Below are 23,451 nucleotides of genomic sequence, written 5' to 3'. Positions count from 1 at the left end.
ACGAAACGTCCCGTCCCCCCTCCTGCCCCGCCACTGCATGCTCTTGCTAGGAGACCCAGATAAGTCACAAGTTGTCATTAATTCTGTAGGCTCTGCATTAGGTGCCACGTTATTGACCACATATGCACTGCTTCTGGTCGTCCTCAGAGTAGTAGTTAATTCCGGCGTCGGTGAATCTTCAAAATTGGTTCAAATGGCTCTGAGCACTATGGGACTTAACATCTGAGGTCATCAGCCCCTAGACTTAGAACTACTTAAACCTAACTAACCTAAGGACATCACACACAGCCATGCCCGATGCAGGATTCGAACCTGCGACCGTAGCAGCAGCGTGGTTCCGGACTGAAGCACCTAGAACCGCTCGGCCACAACGGCCGGCCGGTGAATCTTCGGTGACACTCACAGCACTCACAGTATTCACTTCAACACAGTCATGTACAATCGGATTTCACTTAAAGTGCCTGTATTTTCTAAATATTTTCTCATTTCTCTTCCAGATATCTTATTTGCTACTTCGTTCACCAGGTGCTATTTGTCTTTTCTCTAAAAGTGATGTTTATCTGAGTCCGCAGATCATCAAATGCAGAGCACTCTTGTGAGTTATGGTCTGGTGAATCAATGGCGTCACATGCATATACACTAACTGATCAAAGTACCGGACACCTGTCAGTGGACATTACAATGGGATGTGTCCACCCTTCGCCTTTATGACGGCTTGAATGGCGGTACAATTTCAGTGAGATGTCTGAACGTCTGTGGAGGAATAGTACCCGTTCTTCCTCACGAGTCAAAACCAAAAAAGGTACTGATGTTGGACGCTGAGGTCTGGAGTGAAGCACGAGCTACAGGTCGAGACCCTGTGCAGGTCAGTCCGTTCAGGACTCTTATTGCCCATAAAACATTGCCTCACAAATGATGCTTTATCATTGCATTGTCCTGCAAATGTAATCGTTGTCTCCGGATTGTTCATCTACTGTACGTAGTAGACGGTATCATAAACTGTGTTAATATGCTTCCGTATTTACCGTTTTCTTGAGTGTGATAAAAGAGACCACAGCCTAAGCACGGAAAGCACCACCTCCACTGTAATTGACAACACATGATAGCAAGTAACGTTAGCACTCTTTCATCGGTCACAGGTACAGCATAATAAATCATTCCAAATCACACGTTTCCACTTATCCACTGTGCACTGACGTTGCTCCTTACACCACCTTAATCGTCGCTTAACACTGACTATACAGATGCGGCCTACGAGGAGCGTATCGATGTACCTAATTGTTTTTAACTTCCTAAGTACAGTCATCGTGTTCGCTGGACTGCTGGTAGAACTTTGGAACTCATGAGTGATTCCTTTCGTTGATTTCATGCGATTCTTTCCAACTACCATCTGCAATGCTCGAAGGTCTCTGTTCGTTCAGGGGTGACATTCCCTGGCGGATTTACTGCTCTTTTTGTCATCCAGTGTCCACATTGGAGGTCGCTGAGCTCCTGAAAAAGACGCATTCTACTGTTACAGCTTCTCTATTGACAACCAAATACCCCAGGCCTCCTTTAAAATTGGTGGGCTCGCCTTTCGTAACATCTAGTGGTAATACCACATTACATAGGGTATCTAGATACTTTTGGTCACACAGTGCACAGTAATATGCTGCTCTCGGCCGCCAAATACAGCCGGCATTCGAGTCGACAATCTCAGAGGATAGCACCACTGCAGTGACGCACGTGAGGGACTAAAAACACACGGCTCAACTAGTGATATTCTCTGTGAGACACTTTCCGAACGGAGACGTTGGTAACACGAGAAGCGGGTGGTCAGTAGGCGCAAGCGGAGAGGGACTTACCTCCCGGAGCAGCAGGGTGTTGCCGGCAGCGGCGGCAGTCCTTCTGCGAGGTCGCCGGTTGGCTCGGCGCGTGTACGCGGCCGCACGTGCCGTTTACGAGCGCGCGCCGTCGGACGTGGAGTCGACGTCACAGCGGCGTGTCTTGCCAGCACTTTACGACTGCGGCCAGCGGCCGCCTACCGCAAGCCGTGACGTCGTGCTCCGCCACCGGCGCACCCACGCCCCCCCCCCCCCCCCCACCCACTCCCACAGCCGCGCCGAACGGCGCCAGCTTCTTCTAGTCTCGTCGGCTTCGGAAACTATACCGTACGAGGCACCTAGCGTGCCCCTCGGCGTGATCTGGCGCACCAGTGTGGAGTCGCTAATGAGCGATGCTTGCAATGATTATAAAGGCACAGACTAAGGTGAGGAATCGGGAAGAGTTCCAAAGTCAATCATTTTTTTAATATTAACAAGTTTTTTGCCGGTACACATTTGATTTTAAACTAACTTCCGGACGTCAGTGCAGTATTAACTACCTTTCTTGTCAATCTGTTCGGTAGGGGTGGGGGTGAGGAGTGAAAAAGGCTGGTAACGACTGGCATCTCGACTGTCCTGCAGGACCGGCGTCTCGTGTGGGTTGTAACGCAATGCGTTTCAGGCGGTTCAAATGGCTCTGAGCACTATGGGACTCAACTGTTGAGGTCATTAGTCCCCTAGAACTTAGAACTAATTAAACCTAACTAACCTAAGGATATCACACACATCCATGCCGGAGGCCGGATTTGAACCTGCGACCGTAGCGGTCGCTCGGCTCCAGACTGTAGCGCCTAGAACCGCACGGCCACTCCGGCCGGCGTACGTGGGTAAAAAGCTAGTCTATATAAGTAATTATTTAAATAAAAAATATAATCTCATCAAAATGTTTAAAATTTAAATCTCATATACACAAGACTAACAAGCACAAAATAGTTATTTCATTTGAAATAGGTTTTTTAAATGAATCAGGATTTTAAATTGGACTGAAAAGTATAAAACAATTTCTTCTAGCTCTGTACAGAATCCCAAGCCCATACAGATAGTCGGGAAATTCGTGTTTCTGAATTTTTAATAGCTACCATAAGGTTTGCAAGATTTGTGAGGAAAAGCTTGGGGCCAGTACAACAGACAATAATCAAGAGGTGAACTTCCTCATGAATCAATTGTGTATTGCATGTGCCCCACGTTTTCCGTTCTAAATCTCACAAGTATTGCGAAAGCTATAAAAAGTTCAGAAGCACAAACTTTCAGGACTATCTGCAAATATTTAAGCATCTGTATAGGGCAAGAAGAAATTACTTTATCCCTTTTAGTTCGATTTAAAAACATGTTAAGTTAAACATTTATTTTTATTTCAATAATTATTTTATTACATTTATATTCATGTAAACATTTTCTGCAACAACATCGTCCGTGACAAGCATGTAATGCTTCTAGTCGCAACTACATACATATTTGACAGGAAATTTCTTCTTGTTTTTGTTGCGACTAAAAACATTGCATGCTAGTGTACCAGTTGCCATGAGGACCCCAGCAGAAGGGACTGCGCCACGGCGGAACGAAGCAAGGCAGACGGGCGGACTAGAGGGTGTTCCTTTTCCGGCTGGAGGGCAGCGCGCCGTTCACCGTTGGCGGCCTGGCGGCTTGTGCAAGGCGCGAGTGTGGCAAGGTCGGCCTATCTGAGCGCCGCGGGTTCAGGGACAGACGGCGCGTGGGGCCGCGCCGCGCCACATGTCGCCACACTACCGCTGCTGCGGCTGCGGCTGCCGTTAGCCCACCGCTAAGCAGCCGCTCTGGCCACAGCCTGCCGGCGATTGGCTATCAATACAAGCCTGCCTGGGTAACAAATACGGATCAGATAGCTGTAAGATTTTACAGGGATTACGCAAAAGAGCAAGATTCCCTACTAGCAGCAGTTTATCGCAGATAGCTGGAGCAACGAATGGTACCTTTTCTTTTTATCAGTCTTCTGACTCGTCTGATGCGGCCACCCACGAATTCCTCTCCTGTGCTAACCCCTTCATCTCAGAGTAGCACTTGCAACCTACGTTCTCAATTATTTGCTCCATGTACTCCAATCTCTGTCTTCCTCTACAGTTTTTGCCCTCTACAGCTCCCTCTAGTACCATGAATGTCATTCCCTCTTGTCTTAACAGAAGTCCTATCATCCTGTCCCTTCTCCTTATCAGTGTTTTCCACGCGTTCCTTTCCTCTGCCATTCTGCGCAGAATCTCCTCATTCCTTACCTCATCAGTCTTTCGTCAGTAGTCCAGCGGCTGTATAAATATGCAGAGCACAGCATCCCGACGCTTCGCCTGAAGATGATGGGTGCGAAACTCAACGAAACGTTGCGACAAGACGACGCAATCACTCACCTGATCACCCCAAAAGATTTTCTTACTTCATATTTACCTATCATACAATTTGTAGGTGGCCGAGGTGACCTGGGGTGTATAGCACTCGATTCCTGCTGTGGAGGTCGCAGATTGATTCCCGAGTAGGGGCGAGGATTTTCCTCGTTCGGCGAGGATTTTCCTCGTTCTAGTCCCTGCTGGAAGGGCCCAGGTCCACTCAGATTCCTGTCAAATGAATACCGGAGATGTCTCCCAGAGGTAAGAGGCGGCCCGTGCGATGGGCTCGCTACGCTACCCCCCCCCCCCCCCCCCCCCCCCTTTTGCCACCGCGGTGAAGGAAACCAGTCTGCAGTCACGCCTCTACCCGTTGGCAGGCTGTGTACCACAGGCTTTATCTTTTCATTTGGTCATTGTTTGTGGAATCCATGTTGATCCATACCACGCAGATTTTCGATCTTCAGAAAGTTTATAATACGCCACTATAAACCGTGCGGCAGAATTCTGCAACATACACACACCAAATATACAGGTCTACAGTTCTGTGCGGCTTGTCGACGGCCCTTCTTGAAAAATGCGCTGACTTGTGGTTTTCATTGATCACCAAGAACGCTTTGCTCCTCTAGCACCCTGCGGTACACAGCTGCCAGAGCAGAAGCAAGTTCTTTTGGTTACTCTGTATAGAATCGTACTAGTATCCCAGCAGATCCAGCGGCCTTTCCTCTGTCAACGATTTCGCTTCCTTTACTATCCTGTCATCACTTATTTCTGTAACTGTCATTTTGACATTCGTGCCATGATTTAAAGGACGAGAACAGAGTCTTTCTCAGCGAAACAAACTGGAAAAAAGTAGTTTATTTCTGAAAAAAGTAGTCATTCCATGACTGACCGAAAACTTCGATCCGTTTACTGTTTTAACGTGAGACCAAAAGTTCTATTCTCTGATGGATTTTATCTTGCGGATACCGATAGCTTACATGCATTTGCAATAGTAATCCGCAAGCCGCCCGAGGGGTGAGCACCGGAGAGTATTTTCGATGCTCCTATGTACTTTCGACGCCCCTATGTTATCCTCCATTCCCTGTGCCTTTCGCGGATGGCGCGTGGGAAGAATGATTATCGGTAAACCTCTGTATTAGCTATAATTTCTCGAGAAATTCAGTAAGTGGGAAGCAATATGTTGCGCGACTCTTCCCGAAAAACGCTCTCTCGGAATTTCAGTATGAAACTAGTGCACGATGCGCAATGACTCTCTTGTAGCTTCTGCCACTGGCATTTGTTGAACATTTCTAAAACGCTCTTTCTGCGACTAAACAAGCCTGTCACGAAACGCTAAGCGTCTTCTTTCGTGGATGAGCTGCATTTCCTTGAGATTCTTCCTATGGATCTTAATCTACCATCTGCTTCTTTCTTTCTTTCTTTTGCTTGTGCTGTTTTCCCGCAATGACGCAGGGTCGGCATGATTAATCGGATATGGCAAGGTTAATTGAAGGGGTGGCCGGATGCACTAGCTGCCGCCACCCCGTACCCCCAGGGACGGAATGAGTGTACCCCAACTGCCTGTGTCTAGTGTAATCCATGGAAAAGTGTGAATGCGTTCGGATGTCTGTGTAACTGAGGCAGGACGTGGGGACCAGCCCGGTATTCACCTAGTGGGATGTGGGAAAACGTCTAAAAACCACATCCAAGCTGGCCGGCGCAGCGGCCTCCGTCGTTAATCCGCCGGGCGTATTCGATCCGGTGCCGGCGCGTCTAACCGAGTCCAGGAAGCAGCGCATTAGCGCTCTCAACTAACCTGGCGGGTAGCCCAACATCTGCTTCTCCTATTATTTATTTTACGTTGTGATTCCCCTTCAAGTTGCTTCAGATAGATACTCCTCGATATTTTACTGTAGACGTTGTTCCCAGCAATTTGTCATCAATTACGTAGTTGTGTAGCAGTGGATTTATTCTTCTGGGAGTTACATTTATGTACTTTCAGGTTCAAATGCCAGTTCCTGTAAACATTCGTCAATCCTCGACAGGATTTTTCGCAAATCGTTACCGTCTTCTTATAGACAAACGCATCATCTGCGAACAGCCTTACAGAGCTGCCGACGCTTTCTATTATATCATTTATATTCATGGTAAACAATAACGGTACTCGTAAAATTACGTTTACATTTGTCGATTTTATTCCGTTAGGATCGACGTATTGACTACTATCTTCCAGGAAGTCTTGAATCCAGACACAAGTCTTTTCACTAAACGGCAGTATCCTCATAAAAGTGTCCCTCGAGTCACATTGTTTACTGTTGATTTGCCAGGGATGTGTAAGCGGCCCATCGGTTGTGGCAGTCAGGGAAAGCAGCCCAGCGCGACAGGCGCAGCACATAAACACGGTAGCCATGTGCCGCGCTGCCCGCGACCGTGACGTAAGGTGACGGCGGCGGCGGCGGCTCGGGCAGGCGAAGCCGCCCGCTATTGTGGGCCGCGGCGGCAGTTTGGCGCTCTAAGTATAGCCCGTCCGTTGCCCAGTAGAGCCACGCCGTACGTCTGCCAGCCGCTAACCAGCGGGACGGCGTGTGTAGGAAATACCGCGGCTCGCGCTCGGCGGCGAACGTCACCCGTCCTCTGCCTCTGGTCGCGGACAGACTCCACGGCCGAGGGCCGGCATACTTCCACGATGGACGTCACCGAACGGAATGAAGCATCAAAACATACCACCTCACCTCACCTGAAAACGATTCTAGTGCCTTTATGCCCGCTCCACCGTGCACGGTGATTCCGTAACAAGAACTTCCAGCATGCTGGAGTAGCTGTGGTTCAACAATTTCTGTTAATCAGTACAGTGAAAAACCAGTCCAAAGTTGCAAATTTTTCTTTTTTTTATTCGCTCGATGTCTAGTTTCAGGCCGAGACCTATTTTCCAATCATCCTGCAGGGCAGTACACCAAATTTGCACTCATGTTTAACACAGATATTTCCAAATTTTTAATCATATGCCAAAAATAAAGAACATATTGTGTCACTTACGTAACATAGTCAAATGGTTCAAATGGCTATAAGCACTATGGGACTTAACATCTGAGGTCATCAGTCCCCTAGACTTAGAACTACTTAAACCTAACTAACCTAAGGACAGCACACACATCCATGGCCGAGGCAGGATTCGAACTTGCGACCGTAACAGCAGCGCGGTTCCAGACTGAAGCGCCTAGAACCGCTCGGCCACAACGGCCGGCCGTAACATAGTCAAAAACGATATTTCCGAAGATGTGAAAACCACGTGAAAACCATGCCAAAAATGTGAATCGAACGGTTACAGCGCATACAGATAACTGGCGTGTTTATTCCTTCTGCTGCCAAACCATGATAGAGGGAACCTTTTTTTATTTATTAAAACGTTCCCCGACCGCCAAGAATATAACAATTAATAAAAAACCATACACGTCAACAGTAAAATTAATGGTTTTTAAAATCTTTACCAGAAACAGTCAAATACTTAAAATCACTATGTTACTTAAGTCTCGAAACGATATGTTCTGTTTTTTGGCATATGATTTAAAAGTCCGCAGCTCGTGGTCTAGTGGCTAGCGTTGCTACTTCTGGATCACGGGGTCCCGGGTTCGATTCCCGGCCGGGTTGGTATTTTCCCTGCCCCGGGACTGGGTGTTTGTGTTGTCCTCATCATTCCATCATCATTCATGACAGTGGCTAGATTGGACTGTGCACAGATTAGGACTGTGTACGGGCGCTGATGACCGCGCAGTTGAGCGCCCCACAAACCAAACATCATCATCATCATATGATTAAAAATTTGGAAATACCTATATTATACATGAATGCAAATTTGGTTTTCTGCCCTGTAGGATGATTTGAAAATGGGTTTCGGCCAGAAATGTCGGCCCGAAAGTAGTCATCTAGTGAATGAAATAGGAAAAATTTGTAAATTTGGTTGGTTCTTCTTTGTACTGATTCTGCAACAGTCCGCCCAGCAAGCGTGGTGCAAAACGTTATGGTTCAAAATAACTTTCACATCATGTGTCACTCCAAGTAACATAGTAACAACGTGGCATCAGATCCTACGGGACATCAATATGTCACATTCAGAGCTAGTGATATGCGCCGACGTGACACTCACCTTTCAACGTTATTGTTACCCTGTACTCGTTCCCCATGTATGCCTTTACAGGAGTGCATTAAGCTCTGACTCTATTCTTATGGCGAAGTCTTGAAACAAGAGAATATTCGGTAAATGGACTGGCCTCCCCATTCCCACCGAGCACGTGTGGGATTCACTGTGGACACGTACTATGGCACGTCCACACGCACTAACGTGGTGTTATAATTCTAATGAGCAGCAGTATAATAAGAAACGAACTACGGTGAGTATTGTGAATTTCACATTAATTTCCCCCGGATAATATCTAATGATAAACAATAGTGTAGTCAATAAACGGTATTGTGACAGTGTTAGCTAAACGGTAACGTTTATCACATAAACAACGGCTCTGTGACAATGTAAAGTGTATTCCTCAAGATGGGTTCCGCGCATTTTTTATTGTCATTTGACCATTACCGGGTGCATGTACAATATCATTGTTAACAGATATACTACTAGACATTTCATTTGCCATATTATTTTAGTTCTAAAAGGAGAGCGAAGGAAACAGGATTCTCCGGAAATTGTTGTAGTATTCGCTTCGAGCGATTGAGAGAAACCACAAAACACGTAACTCTGGGTGATATGGCAGGGATATGAACTCCTGGCGTCCCGAACGCGGTACTTTCCAGTGTACCGCAATGTTTGTTTTCTGCGGATATGATAATAGTTATTGCAATTACTGCCTTTAGCGTTTACAGGTGCACAACGTAGAGAACCCTGACGAAGACAGTACTGTTCATCACAAGGAAAGATAAAACAACATGGTTTTGAAGGACACGATAGAGCACAACCGAAAATCATCTGTGGGACAAGAGTCTTATCTTCAAAACAGTATTTTTTATTGTTGAGTCTACACCTTTCTTAAATGCGCTACGCCATGCATAAATGTTGAAGGCAGACAAAAATCTGTTCGGATGCCAATATGTAAACCTTGCAGCACTTATTACTTAGATGAAGCGCGCTTGGAAAGTATAAAAACCAGGGAAAGCAATAAGACATCACGTTAATGCTTGTTTCTTATATCACGCCAGTAAATTTTAAACATTAATGTCGGTAAAGTTAAATATAGTTGTAATTCTGATTTAAAAATTCTCAAAAGTACTCACATTTCTGGTCCATCCACCTGGGTGGCGTCCTTCTGTGGCGCTGGCACTCCTGGAACAAGATGCCACTGGTGTTAGTCGTTTCACATATTAACAGTACAGTCTCGAGCATAATATGGGTTAAGGAGTTTGCAGTCAACGCGAGCGTCGTATCAAGCACAGCTACTACCCTGTCAGGTGAGGCAGGCCGGCAGTGTGCCTGTGGATGTCTGCAGGAGTGCTGGTTGCTGATGTGTCAGCAGGTCTTTGCCGTTAAGGCGATGTAGTGGATACCGTGTGTACATAGAAACTACTCAAGCCCAGCAGCAGACGGAGCGCGTAAACAGTCACGTCGACAGACGACAGCCGCTGGTCGAGAGGCGGGCAACGCCCCTGTGGAAGTGAAGGCCGCAACCCGCGCAACGAAGCACGCACCTATCGTAAACTGCCGCCTGCTTGCACGTTATGCTCCACGTCTGGCTTCATTGACTAGGAGGTTCATTTACATTTCTTTTATCTGAGCCACAACTCCAAATTTATACCGAAGAATCAATTTGCGGCCTTCCCAGTGGCAACAAGAAACATTCCGAATCACGTCACCAGGCTTTCGGGACAGCTGACTTGGGCAACAGAAGGTAAAATCACTACATTAAATCGCTCAGTACGATGGACAAGTTAAATAATATATTCACAAGCTCGACAAACATGTGTAGTTTTGAACGATATGTACGTAATACACGGCTTCCTATTTATTTTGACCACCCCGAATATCTTGTCCAGAACAAAGTAAAAAATACGGGCGAGTCAAAAGAAATTTTAGAACTTTGGAAAGATATAGAAATCTATTGAGATAGCTTACAGAATCGGCAGATGTGTCATTTTGTAACAAACAATCTCAAGTTTCACATAAAACTATCAAGCGTCATTTTGGTTCCATGTGACTACCACTTATGATGCGGCAAACATCCCGCCGATAACAAATTTCTTCAGAATGAGATTTTCACTCTGCAGCGCAGTGTGCGCTGATATGAAACTTCCTGGCAGATTAAAACTATGTGCCGGACTCAGAGCACTTGCCCGCGAATGGCAAAGGTCCCGAGTTCAAAAATGTTTCAAATGGCTCTGAGTACTATGGGACTTAACATCTATGGTTATCAGACCCCTAGAACTTAGAACTACTTAAACCTAACAAACCTAAGGACATCACACACATCCATGCCCGAGACAGAATTCGAACCTGCGACCGTAGCAGTCACACGGTTCCGGACTGAGCGCCTAGAACCGCGAGACCACCGCGGCCGGCGGTAAACTTTCAATTTGCTAAGGGCACAGAACACATTATCTCTGAAGCTGTCACGACTGTGGTCCTCGGTTGTATGTGGATTGTGGCTGCCCCATATTTACACAAAACTGTTGCTGAAACCGCACACACAGCGAGTACGCTCCGCGCCAGTGTAAGTAGCCAGTTTAACAGTGCACTACGCTGGTGATCCTGGTGGTGGAGTGTAGCGAGGTTGTCTGCTACAAAACGACACGTCAACCGATTCTGTTATCTCTATAAATTTATAGATCATTCCAAAGCTGTATAGCCCTTATTGGCTCACCCTGTATATCAAGCAAATGCTGTTTAGCTGCCAGTGGGATAAAAACCTATCTTCCTGACCTCCGTGCGAGTCTTGGGTTGGAATTTCCTGTTTTCTGAAGCGTCGCAAGAGGACCAGACAACTTATATCGGGAAGTTGGGTTCTTGTCAGGATTTCGCTCTCTGTTGTGTAGCATTAGGCCTAATTTCAACTATAATAAAGGAAAAATAATGATACTGCAGTTTTTTTTAATAAAGGACTGAATGCCTTTACTGTACACAATATTTCATTTAAAAGTACTACAATACTACACTACATGCACCCGCGTTGTGAACAAGAAAGCATTACTGCAATTATTGTTCTGCAAATTTACGTTTTCCATAAATGAGTAGCATTTCTACCTTCTTTTCGAACGTGTGGATTGTATTCACTCGTATCTTTAACTTAAGATGGTTGACTGAATGATTGGTGTGCATTTTGCTTGGTTTTCCGTGTGTTTACTGTCAAATACGGCACGCGAATGAATTACTGTACTCTTGCTAATACGGGAGAATCAGTTTTGTATTATGTTTTTAATAATGTAGGGATAATGAGTTTTGTGTTAAGTTTTTAATAATGTCATGTTTATGTGAATGGTACACAGTGATACTTGTCAACACATCTTGAGGAGAGGAAGTGGATTACCGAATGAAAACTAAGCTTGCTGTTTAAAAAAGACGTAATGCTGATCACATCTTCTTAACGAACAAAGAAATATAAAGGGCAATCACGCTACTGAGTGCGCCCCCCCTCCCCCCGACTACCTAAAAACTAACGTCGTGTATTTTATTTTGCTTCAGGGCAAAGAATTATTTTGTGTGGTTAAGATAGATAAGACATCTTGTGTACACCTACTGGATGATGGGCAGTGAAACGTGAATTGAAATTACACTGTAGGATTACATACAAATCGTTGGTACTGAAAGGAATTGGGACAGGAACGACATTTATGTATAAAGAGAGAAAGTGAAAATCTACAAATACAATGAACGTCAGCGGCCAATCAGATACTTCCGTTTCTTTCTTTCTCAGATATAACGCTTATCAATATGTTGAACATTTACTGCACTTTATCACGAGGAGAAAATTTCCAAGCCTAAAGACGGAGGGACCGCTAGCTCACCGGGCACGCTATGAACCGTCCAAGCATTAGCCTCAGTGGTTAACGGAGATTGGAAAATTATTATTAGGAAGGCTAAATCGGGTTTTGAACTAATTAAGGTCCAGCCCCCCCTCTCTCATAGGAATCCGTGTCGTCCATATGTAATATAGTTGCTTAATTTCGGTATTTCTGTTACGCAGCTTTACTTTCAACGACTCCCTAGTAATCACTCGTGTTTACACCGTACCTTAAAAAATAATCATTAATTTGAAAGTAGTTTATCATAATGTATAATATATTAAAATTTAACATAAAAACAATATAGATTTATTCGAGTCTGTTCACTGCATATATAGATGCTTGTTGGAAAACCTTATTGCGTTGCATCACTAGCGAAAATGTAGCGACTGAAACTAAACGATGTATGTTATTAGTACTTTGTTATAAAAAGACTGTGAATTAGTTTTTATCTCAGAGAAGCGGCTAACTTTTTTGCAGGAGAAATATCGAATCCCAGCATTGTCGTCGTTTCTCATTTCGCCATTTTTACTACACCCGACTCATCAAATAATTAACGATGGGAGTAAATTTTTTTAAAAACTGGCGTCATGTTCGTAAGCACCCGGCCATCTTCCATAGTAGATGTTACGTATTAATTATCATTATTATTATTATTATTTTATTATTATTATATCTTAAGCGTACAGCAATTTTGGAGAGTATTACGACACACGAGTTTCGGTTTCATTGTGAAAGTATCACCAGGAATGGTTAGCTTTTATTACTCCTTTTAATAGATTTTGAAATCGACAGGTTATTCCCTCGTTGTTAGCAGAGGCTGTAGTTGAAAGAGCTTGGTTTCACTATCGGTCTTCACTATTTTTCGTGTTTTAGGAAACTGCTTTTCCTGTTTGCACTTCGCTGTTGTAAAATGTCGCGTAGTCTTCAAAGAAATTTTACTATGGCTTCATCTGTTCTGCATTCATCAGACTCAAAAACAAAGTACTAAATGCAATACATGTGAAGTCACAGTAAAATTTCATTGAAGACGCCTTGCAAGAAATTTGACAAAAGTAATGTGAAGTGTATACATATGCAGCAAAACGAAAAACAGGTTCCTAACAGCCATTTTCAATTACAATCTCTGCTAGCAACGAGTGAAAAACTTGTTCACAAGGACTGCAGACACTCATCTGCAAATAGAGAAACAATTAATTACGTAATCCTATTTTTTCGAAGTGATAGTTAACGCTACCCCTTGAAAGTGAAGATGGAGTGTTTCCTGTCATACATTGTTTTTCCGTGAGCTCGGTGAAACGGCACTCATATACGAAGGAGGGGAGCTTTATCTCCCTCGGCCGGTGTGTGTGTATGTGTGTGTGTGCGCGAGCGCGCGTAACTGTCATATCGAGAGTCGTTGTGACCTACGCTAATAAACACAGCAACGACCGTCTTTCTGACGCCGCCCGCCAGTTAACGGGTATCCTGCCCGCTCCCTCTTAAGTCCAGTTTACATGACGACATTGGATTGCGCCACTTGCTGCGTGGAATGAGTTGCAAGCAAGTGGTTTCGTATATGACTGTAGACACGGCGACACCAGTATACACTTCAGTGAGTCGTGTCTGAAATCAAAGCTTTGGCAGATGCAAGTCGCACGAGTTGTGATGGAGTTAAAGCTTGTTGCGTGGAATCACTGAATAAAAAAAAAAAAAAATAAGAAACGTGTTTCGATTCGTGACTGGATGAAGAAAAGACGTCAGCTCGGTTGCTCAGCATCCTTGCTGAAATAATTAATAACGGAAGATCCAAGAAGTTCTTTTAATTATCGTAGAATGTCACCAGAACTGTTCCCATTTCTTCTAAAGAGAGTTAATTATGCGATAAGGAATAAAGGTACTGTAATGCATGAAGCACTGTCGCCAGAACCGAGATTACATATCATATTGCGTGCATTACAATCGAGAACACTCGGCATGCAATAAGATACGGTTTTAGTTTTGGTGACGACGCTATTTCATTAACACCAATAATTATTAACGGTAATAATTATTAACATTAGCAACAATAATTATTCGAAGCAGGCCGCATTAAGAAGAGAATGGTTTGCAAACTACTCTCTTGAAGATAGATCTGTACAATAGTTCAAAATTCTTACATATGTGAATGGAGAGCGCTGTAGCGACATTTTAAATAGATGAATATTGAATAAAGAATGCAGCTTCTTGAATTAGTCTAGCTTTCCCTTCTGTCAACAATATTCCTTAACAAAGAGTTGGCCAACTCGAACAGTGGGATATTAGCCTTGTAGACGAGAGCATTGCGACAGCTAGAATTACACTTGCTTGTAGTTTTCTTAATTCAGTTGTATATGTGCTCCTAACTCAATAAATCGCACATGATGCTCAGCGGCAGCAATATGTTGCTTATTTTTGTAATCAGCATCAGTGAAATCCCACAAACACATATGCAAAAAATAGACATCCAAAAAGCGAACATTATTCTCCGTTCCTCACTTCATATTTCAGTTTGTCTACACTCTACGAACACGCGTAACCTCAAAACTCATGCAACTAAGTGTCGCTAAAGTTGTAACACGCCGAAAGTGTTTTAGTTTACCCAACGAGTTGCGCAAACGCGCGGCCTGTAGCGCAGTTGCCTGCAGCCTAGTGTCGTTGTGTAAATCAGGCTTTAGCGGGTAACTTCCGCTAGCGTAGGCTGGCTCAGTGTGTGCTTTGCTAACTTATTGAAGTTTTCTTTGTTGATTTCAGTTTATGGAGCAAAAATAAACAGGATTAGGATCGAACAGAATGTAAGAGCGTCGTTCACGAAGTAAAGCAACATATTTTTTTTTTCTCGTTCAGTTTTGGTTGAAAAAATGCGGAATTTTTGTGGGAAATGGCGAAATATTTCCGTTTCAGCCCCTATAGTTTCACGAAGCTCCGATGTGTGACGGCGTTATACGTAGCCTTCGAAACGGCGTCTGTAACGGAGGCGCGTTCCAAGCAAAAATGGTTCAAATGGCTCTGAGCACTAAGGGACTTAACTTCTAAGGTCATCAGTCCCCTAGAACTTAGAACTACTTACACCTAACTAACCTAAGGACATCACACACATCCATGCCCGAGGCCGGATTCGAACCTGCGACCGTAGCGGTCGCGCGGTTCCAGACTGTAGCGCCTAGAACCGTTCGGTCACCACCGCCGGCCGTTCCAAGCAAAGAGCTGTCATTAAGTTTCTCTTGGGGGAAAACCAGAGCATCTCAGACATTCATACAGGTTTGCAGAATGTCTTCCTGTACGGGGATCTGGCGGCGAACAAAACCATGGTCAGTAGTTGGGCGAGGCGCCCGTAATTATCGGAACAAGGTCGCACCAAGCTGTCCGGCCGGCCTCACACAGCTGTGATTCCCGAAGTGTGGAAATGTGGGAACACTTTAATTCGAGATGATCGACAGACACCTCGCTGCTCAAGTGGACGCCTCTGCTGGTTATGTCGGTTCACTCCTCTACCAGTTGGGGTAACCAAAGGGGTACGCCGGCCGCGGTGGTCTAGCGGTTCAGGCGCACAGTCCGGAACCGCGGGTCTGCTACGGTCGCAGGTTCGAATCCTGCCTCGGGCATGGGTGTGTGTGATGTCCTTAGGTTAGTTAGGTTTAAGTAGTTCTAAGTTCTAGGGGACTGATGACCACAGATGTTAAGTCACATAGTGCTCAGAGCCATTTGCCAAAGGGGTACGACCGCTGGGTTCCTCGCCGCCAACGAAAGTCCATAGACAGTGACGAAGAAATATCTGTGTGGAGTTGCTTGCGGGATACGAGGCCGATCGTGATAACTTTTGTCGAACATCGTCACAGGCGGTGAAACATGCGTTACACATCGAACCGGAAACAAAACAGCAATTCATGGAGTAGCGCCACACCGCCTCTCCTCTGAAGAAAATGTTCGATGCCGCACTCTCAACCGGTAAAGTCATGGCGACGATGTTTTGCGGCTCTTGTGACGGTAAACACCCCCGTTACTAGACGGATGTTTCTAATATGCAAGGATTGCTTTGTGGAGAACGAGCTCGCTGCACGGCGCGCGATTCGCGGAAGCGCGTGGTGCGCCAGCGCGAGATTTGCAACGGTCAATCTCCGCGCCCGGCGACCACGTGGCCCGCAGCTTGGGGCATTGTTTGGGTTTTCGCGCATTACACGAAATCTATGTAACTTACGGTGAAGAGCGATGCGGCAGTGGATTGTGGTCAGCAATATGAACCTTCTGAAAGATCGATCATTATTTCAAGTCACGAGACGCAAAACCACAAAAATCGGTTAATATCACGAATACTGAAAGGTTCATAAAAACAGTAAATATCGACTTACAGGGATGAGCGAGCACTCATTAAAAACGTTTCGTCATAGCGGATCGAGTGCCGCAGTCATATATTAAGATTCATAAATAATTATGCCCGTAAAGAGCAATAAACAAAGTTTGAGGGAAAATTGTTTATAAAATTCAATAGAAATTCATGACGTAAAGAACGACACTACATAATATTTTGGGTGGCATCACACGTAATTTAAACTAGTTAAGTTATACTATACACTAGACTTGCAATAGTATTCATTGTTTGCAAATTATTATTACTATTTATCGCCCATAATTAATCAATTATTAGAGATATGAAGATTTTGAGCAGCGCAATGTGTAGATCGCTATAGATTACGTCTGAAAACTTGATTTACGGTCGATAGAATAATCCTAGAAATTAATCTAATATAGTAAATGAGATGTACTTTTTAGCGCGGTTCCAATGGTGTACTTATTTCTGTCGAGGGATGTATGTATCAAAATTTGTAACCTTAACTGGTGAGATTGGTACTTGCATAACCAGCGGGTTGACGTCCGAGCCTATAGAGACTGCGGCCATCTTGGCCAGCGGTCAGTCGTTGGTCAGTCGTTTTGGAGGGTGGGTGGCGAGCGAGCCCCACTTGAGGGTGGCCCATGTGCTCGTTCGAGAATTTCTTCTCTCACCGATTTATTTCGACAAACAGTATTCTTTAATAGTGCAATGGTGCAAGCATATATTTGGTGAAATAGAAGTGCTACGATTATTTGTGTGAGTACGATTTACGAGGTATACATCGTCGTAAGTGAACATGTGGCCAACTGTGATTTCGCGCCAAAACTGTTAGAACAAAGACAGCGGGACTTGTGGTTCTGTTCGAATTATTTGAATAATTTTCGTTTATAACAGCCTACATTACTGCTATTGGAGGCTCGGAGTCAAATTATAATTTAAGTAAACCTGTAAACCGTCTCACCAGTGCTAATTTCATTGTGTGAAAGAAAAGGACAACGCCAATAAATAGTGATTGAACTGTGTCGTGAAAAAACTAATTTTGGTATAATAATCGCCTAATTTTTGTTCCCTAGCATAAACTGTACTTATGTCTGAGTGAATAATTAATTCAAAAACTATAACAAATGGGCGTGTGTGGAAATGTGTACTAATGCACCAAGTGTGGAACTCATTCCCTGAGACTTACGTGAGAGCCAAAATTTGCAATAACATTTTTTAACCAACATTTGTATATGCACATTCGTGTGAAATCTGCAACCGCACTTCTTTAATTATTTACCGGCCCGTCGCACTCTGAAGGGGTTGTTCCTCCCTCATGGTGCGACCATCAATTCTGAGTATTGTGTTACATTCAGGAAATCAAAGAATCAACTTCAGCGTATTCGTCTCCACAAAAATGCTACCGAACTTCTCCTTCTTAATGACAACCAAGACGTCAGACAAGTCTGTGTACGCAAAAGGTGCTCACAAAACTTCACTGGATTGTTCTCCCTCATCCACCCTATAGACCGGATCTCGCATTTTCCATCTGTTTAGCCTAGTGAAGGATGGACTCCGTAGAAGCAGTAAGTTGATGATTGGGAGGTCACTGATGCAGCACGACTTTTGCTCCGAGGTGGACTTTAGAGTGATATCATGCGAGCAGACAGGTCCTTCCAGTAAGCTGGCGTAAGACCGTCGCACTGAACGGAGATAATGTAGAAAAATACAGTTTTGTAGCCAACAGACTGGGGAATAATATGGTGTATTGGACTCCTGCATAAAACTAACCTGCTTTCAGAAAAAAATTGTATTGCATAACTTATTGAACGCCCATTGTATTAACGAAGAGAATCTAATTTTATTTTCATACAATTACAGGTAGTTTTGTGTGAGAAATATCCTAAAACATGATTTCGCACAGAGAGTTTCTTCGTACTCCACACACCAATAAGAAGGCCTCTTTTCGAGCGAACTCAACACTTCCTTGTTGGTCTTTTCCCCGATGTGATTGGTCGAAATTCTGCACTCCGCGTGGCTATAAGATGAGCCGCTTTTGGTGTTCGAGGTGGACATCCAATTGACGTTGTCGTGGAGAGGATATGGTCAACTGTAACATGAGACAGCTCATGACTTCCAATCTTGTCTTGTATATTGCTATGTAAATTTGTTATTAATACACAATTGCTGCATCAGTGACGGAATACACGTTTTTTTTTTGTTTTGCCTCCAGCTTTGCTCTCGAGTCTAGTGAGACAGATACCCAATAGTCGTCCGCGTACGACACACCGTCGACATCGTCCTTCCAATATAGCAGGCCCAGCCAAGGGCTCATTGCTTAGGTTTAAAAAAAGAAAAACTAAAAAAGAGGGCGACGAATGTAGCCTTGATGGTAGTATTTGGTAATCCATTTGATGAGCTTTAGCTGTTCAGCATGCCATTTAACATTACGTCCTCTACAGTACTCCACCAGACTACTGTAGTCGCGTTTTGCAGTTTGGAGATCTCTTAAGCGGGCGAACATCGCACGGCTCCAGAAATTATCAAAGGTGCCCCTGCTATGACCACTCCGGCCGCTGTGGCCGAGCAGTTCTAGCCGCTTCATTCTGGAACCGCGCGACCGCTACGGTAGCAGGTTCGAATCCTGCCTCGGGCATGGATGTGTGTGATGCTGTAGATATCGCATTTCTTAGAGGCGCTGCCGGCAACGCTTGTGATTTCATTGACTGCGTAGTGCCCACTTATTTCGAACGCAGCTGGAGAGTTGTGCTACTCATTTTGCACCGCGGCTTTTGTGCAGCGTCACGGCGCTCCGACCCGACCTGCCTCAAAGTGTCCCGCTGCGGCAACGCGACGCTCGGCACTCGTGCGCCGCAGGCGGGCCGTTAGCACAGATTAATACACTCCTGGAAATGGAAAAAAGAACACATTGACACCGGTGTGTCAGACCTACCATACTTGCTCCGGACACTGCCAGAGGGCTGTACAAGCAATGATCACACGCACGGCACAGCGGACACACCAGGAACCGCGGTGTTGGCCGTCGAATGGCGCTAGCTGCGCAGCATTTGTGCACCGCCGCCGTCAGTGTCAGCCAGTTTGCCGTGGCATACGGAGCTCCATCGCAGTCTTTAACACTGGTAGCATGCCGCGACAGCGTGGACGTGAACCGTATGTGCAGTTGGACTTTGAGCGAGGGCGTATAGTGGGCATGCGGGAGGCCGGGTGGACGTACCGCCGAATTGCTCAACACGTGGGGCGTGAGGTCTCCACAGTACATCGATGTTGTCGCCAGTGGTCGGCGGAAGGTGCACGTGCCCGTCGACCTGGGACCGGACCGCAGCGAAGCACGCATGCACGCCAAGACCGTAGGATCCTACGCAGTGCCGTAGGGGACCGCACCGCCACTTCCCAGCAAATTAGGGACACTGTTGCTCCTGGGGTATCGGCGAGGACCATTCGCAACCGTCTCCATGAAGCTGGGCTACGGTCCCGCACACCGTTAGGCCGTCTTCCGCTCACGCCCCAACATCGTGCAGCCCGCCTCCATGTGTGTCGCGACAGGCGTGAATGGAGGGACGAATGGAGACGTGTCGTCTTCAGCGATGAGAGTCGCTTCTGCCTTGGTGCCAATTATGGTCGTATGCGTGTTTGGCGCCGTGCAGGTGAGCGCCACAATCAGGACTGCATACGACCGAGGCACACAGGGCCAACACCCGGCATCATGGTGTGGGGAGCGATCTCCTACACTGGCCGTACACCACTGGTGATCGTCGAGGGGACACTGAATAGTGCACGGTACATCCAAACCGTCATCGAACCCATCGTTCTACCATTCCTAGACCGGCAAGGGAACTTGCTGTTCCAACAGGACAATGCACGTCCGCATGTATCCCGTGCCACCCACCGTGCTCTAGAAGGTGTAAGTCAACTACCCTGGCCAGCAAGATCTCCGGATCTGTCCCCCATTGAGCATGTTTGGGACTGGATGAAGCGTCGTCTCACGCGGTCTGCACGTCCAGCACGAACGCTGGTCCAACTGAGGCGCCAGGTGGAAATGGCATGGCAAGCCGTTCCACAGGACTACATCCAGCATCTCTACGATCGTCTCCATGGGAGAATAGCAGCCTGCATTGCTGCGAAAGGTGGATATACACTGTACTAGTGCCGACATTGTGCATGCTCTGTTGCCTGTGTCTATGTGCCTGTGGTTCTGTCAGTGTGATCATGTGATGTATCTGACCCCAGGAATGTGTCAATAAAGTTTCCCCTTCCTGGGAAAATGAATTCACGGTGTTCTTATTTCAATTTCCAGGAGTGTACATTTGCTCGGCGCTGAACGCGGTACGGCCGTGCACATCGAGTGGCCGCCCACATCACAGGCGCAGGGCTTTGCACTCGCTGCCGTAGCACTGGTTTACAGTGTGTTCGAGATGATTCGAGAAAGCTGTCACCGCTATAGTGCCGTAGGCAGGGACATATTAATCATTAGATGAACGTCGGCCGAAGATCCCGAGACAGAAGCCAATAGGCAGTTTGTCAACAAGTGGCCACGAAAGCCTTAACAATTTTGAATCAAAGCATACTGCACTGCTTTGACGTGAGTCTGCAGAGCCTGCAGACTTGATTTTACACTGTTTCTCCGAGATGTTCCGTGCAGAAACACAGACAACCGCACCGATGACAGTAAATAAAACAAAGAACTTGAAACCATGGCTTCTTTACTGCAGTATGTCATCGATATCGACATTCATCCTGCTGTGCCGAGCTAACACTACCTGAACAAGCACGTTTACGACACATTGCGGAAATGATTTATTTTATCGCATCAAACTGCTTACGCAACTGTAGCTATTTGAGCCGGTAGTGACGAGAGGTTACTCACTCTACAAGTGACAGACGGTCATGCCATATGGGCAGGGAGTGTGGGATGGGAGAGCTGTGTGAGAACGGCGAGTTGTCCTTCGGCCTCGACAAAGAGTCCCCTATTCGATTTGGCGTCAAGGCGAATAACTTCTAGTATTAACATTTCATTTCGAAAATACTGAAGACTTTGTCCACACTGGTTTGTATATAATTACAGTTTAAATAACTCAAAATTGACCTTGCAAGATTAATAAGAGAATTTAATGCTGCGAATGATTGGCGAACTTAACCTAGCAATCACGTAAGCGCCCAGCGCGAGCGGGCAGAAAAAGAATAGCTCGGTACCGAATCTAAGACTAGCCTTCACGCAGGCAATATGTGTGCACTAATTAAAAGTGAGTTTAAGTTTAACTTTGCCCCGGAAAATGTTTGTACTCAGTCTAGTACTGCAATCGAGATTGTGTTTTCGTATAGGTCGCGAACGTTTATACTCACTTAAGGAAGTAGCTAACTTGAGGTTTTGTGCTGACTAGTGCGACGATTAGAACTGAAGATACATGGATACAGATAGGGTGTATTGTTTTGTGAACACTGTGGTGCTCGAAAGGTTATATTCAGACAGTCTTATCATTACAGCGATTAATGATTTCAGACTGGATCTCAGAGAGGGTTGACTGAGAAAACGCATTTTCCTCATTTTTCAAAAATGGTTCAGATGGCTTCGAGCACTATGGGACTTAACATCTGAGGTCATCAGTCCCCTAGAACATAGAATTACTTAAACCTAACTAACCTAAGGACATCACACACATCCAGGATCCGAACCTGCGACCGTAGCGGTCGCTCGGTTCCAGACTGAAGCGCCTAGAACCGCTCGGCTACAACGGCCGGCTCCTCATTTTTGTTTGAATTAATAAATGAGGTGACATCTCATGTATTCACACTTTATTGTAGCATTCCTGAAAGCCACTCCAAAATTCACCGTCCTTAGATGGCATTGCAAGCCGCAACCAACAAATATTAAATTCGATGGGGACATCGAGACAACTTTAGAAGAGAAGATCTAAGAAAGCTTCCCCACGATGATCCAGGGAAGAATCTAGTGAAATGTGCTAGAATTTACCTTCGCAGTTCATTTAACGTAGCCTTCCACACGCAATGTTTCGCAAACTACAACCTGCGCGGCTAAGCCAGGTTTTCCTAGGAGCAGGTATTTTGTGCCGCGCGAACAGGGCTGGGCGTTGTTTGTCGGCAGCGACGAAAAACTTAAATACGTTGCGCATTTGCGTTTTCCCAGAAAACGATGCCGCAAGCGCATTAACTACTCAATGTACCGTGCTGTCAGAGGGTTCGAACAAAGTATTGTTATTGTAAACAAGCTTTTAATGTACTGTACAGCGCTGATGGATGGCATAGGAGAAAAGAAAATGGAACTTTTGTGCTTCCTGATAGCAAAACATAATGGACGACAAAGAGGAGGATTATTTGCTCCACGCTTATTCGAAGCGCAGAAAAACTGCGAGAAATACGTTTTTGACAGTGAATCAATTAACAGTCAACCTTCCTCGGCACTGAATCGCACTTGTAGCGTTTTAGCACACTTCGTAGCCGTTTTGCACACGAACTTTACCTGAACTGCAGCAGCTGCTTCTTTGGAACGCAAGCAGCGTACAACGCATTAGACTCGTCCAGAAGCAGTTGGCCTGTCAAGCCTGACGTAATGCGCTGGCGCACTACGCACTGTGCACTGTCGGAAACCACCTTCTCTATTTTGTCATTGTCGAACGGACGACGCACTACACCGGGCGCATTGCGTACTACGCGGCACAAAATTTCTGCTTGGAGGAAAATCCGATTTTAGTGTGTCCGCCAACATACTAAGTCACCGCAGAACATTTCTTCTCGTTCTTTTATTGGACAGGAGAGGAAACGCTACAAAAACCGCAGTTGGAGGCATGGAGATGCTAATTATTTCGTAGTCAGTGGTAATGCACTTAGGTCAGGAACAAGTTGTTTAGGCGACGTTGAGCTGGGCTGCAGTGACTTCTGGACGCGGTTTCAAGTGGCATTGCTCTTCTCTGAGGCGCCTTGTGCC

General features: G+C 45.6%; 1 protein-coding gene across 1 annotated transcript in view; it reads right to left on the bottom strand.

Annotated features, from left to right (window-relative positions):
- LOC124607652 overlaps window positions 1–23,451 on the bottom strand; it is a 653,970-nt gene that overhangs the window by 279,346 nt on the left and 351,173 nt on the right. Inside the window, exon 5 of the mRNA XM_047139922.1 lies at window positions 9,467–9,515. The gene's annotated coding sequence lies outside the window, so the exon portion shown is untranslated. The remainder of the gene's footprint in view (window positions 1–9,466; window positions 9,516–23,451) is intronic.

Source organism: Schistocerca americana, chromosome 1 (genome assembly GCF_021461395.2).
Source record: "Schistocerca americana isolate TAMUIC-IGC-003095 chromosome 1, iqSchAmer2.1, whole genome shotgun sequence".
NCBI classification, from domain to species: domain Eukaryota; kingdom Metazoa; phylum Arthropoda; class Insecta; order Orthoptera; family Acrididae; genus Schistocerca; species Schistocerca americana.
The sequence above is the reverse complement of the archived record's forward strand: the minus strand, read 5'-3'. Positions and strand labels throughout refer to the sequence as shown.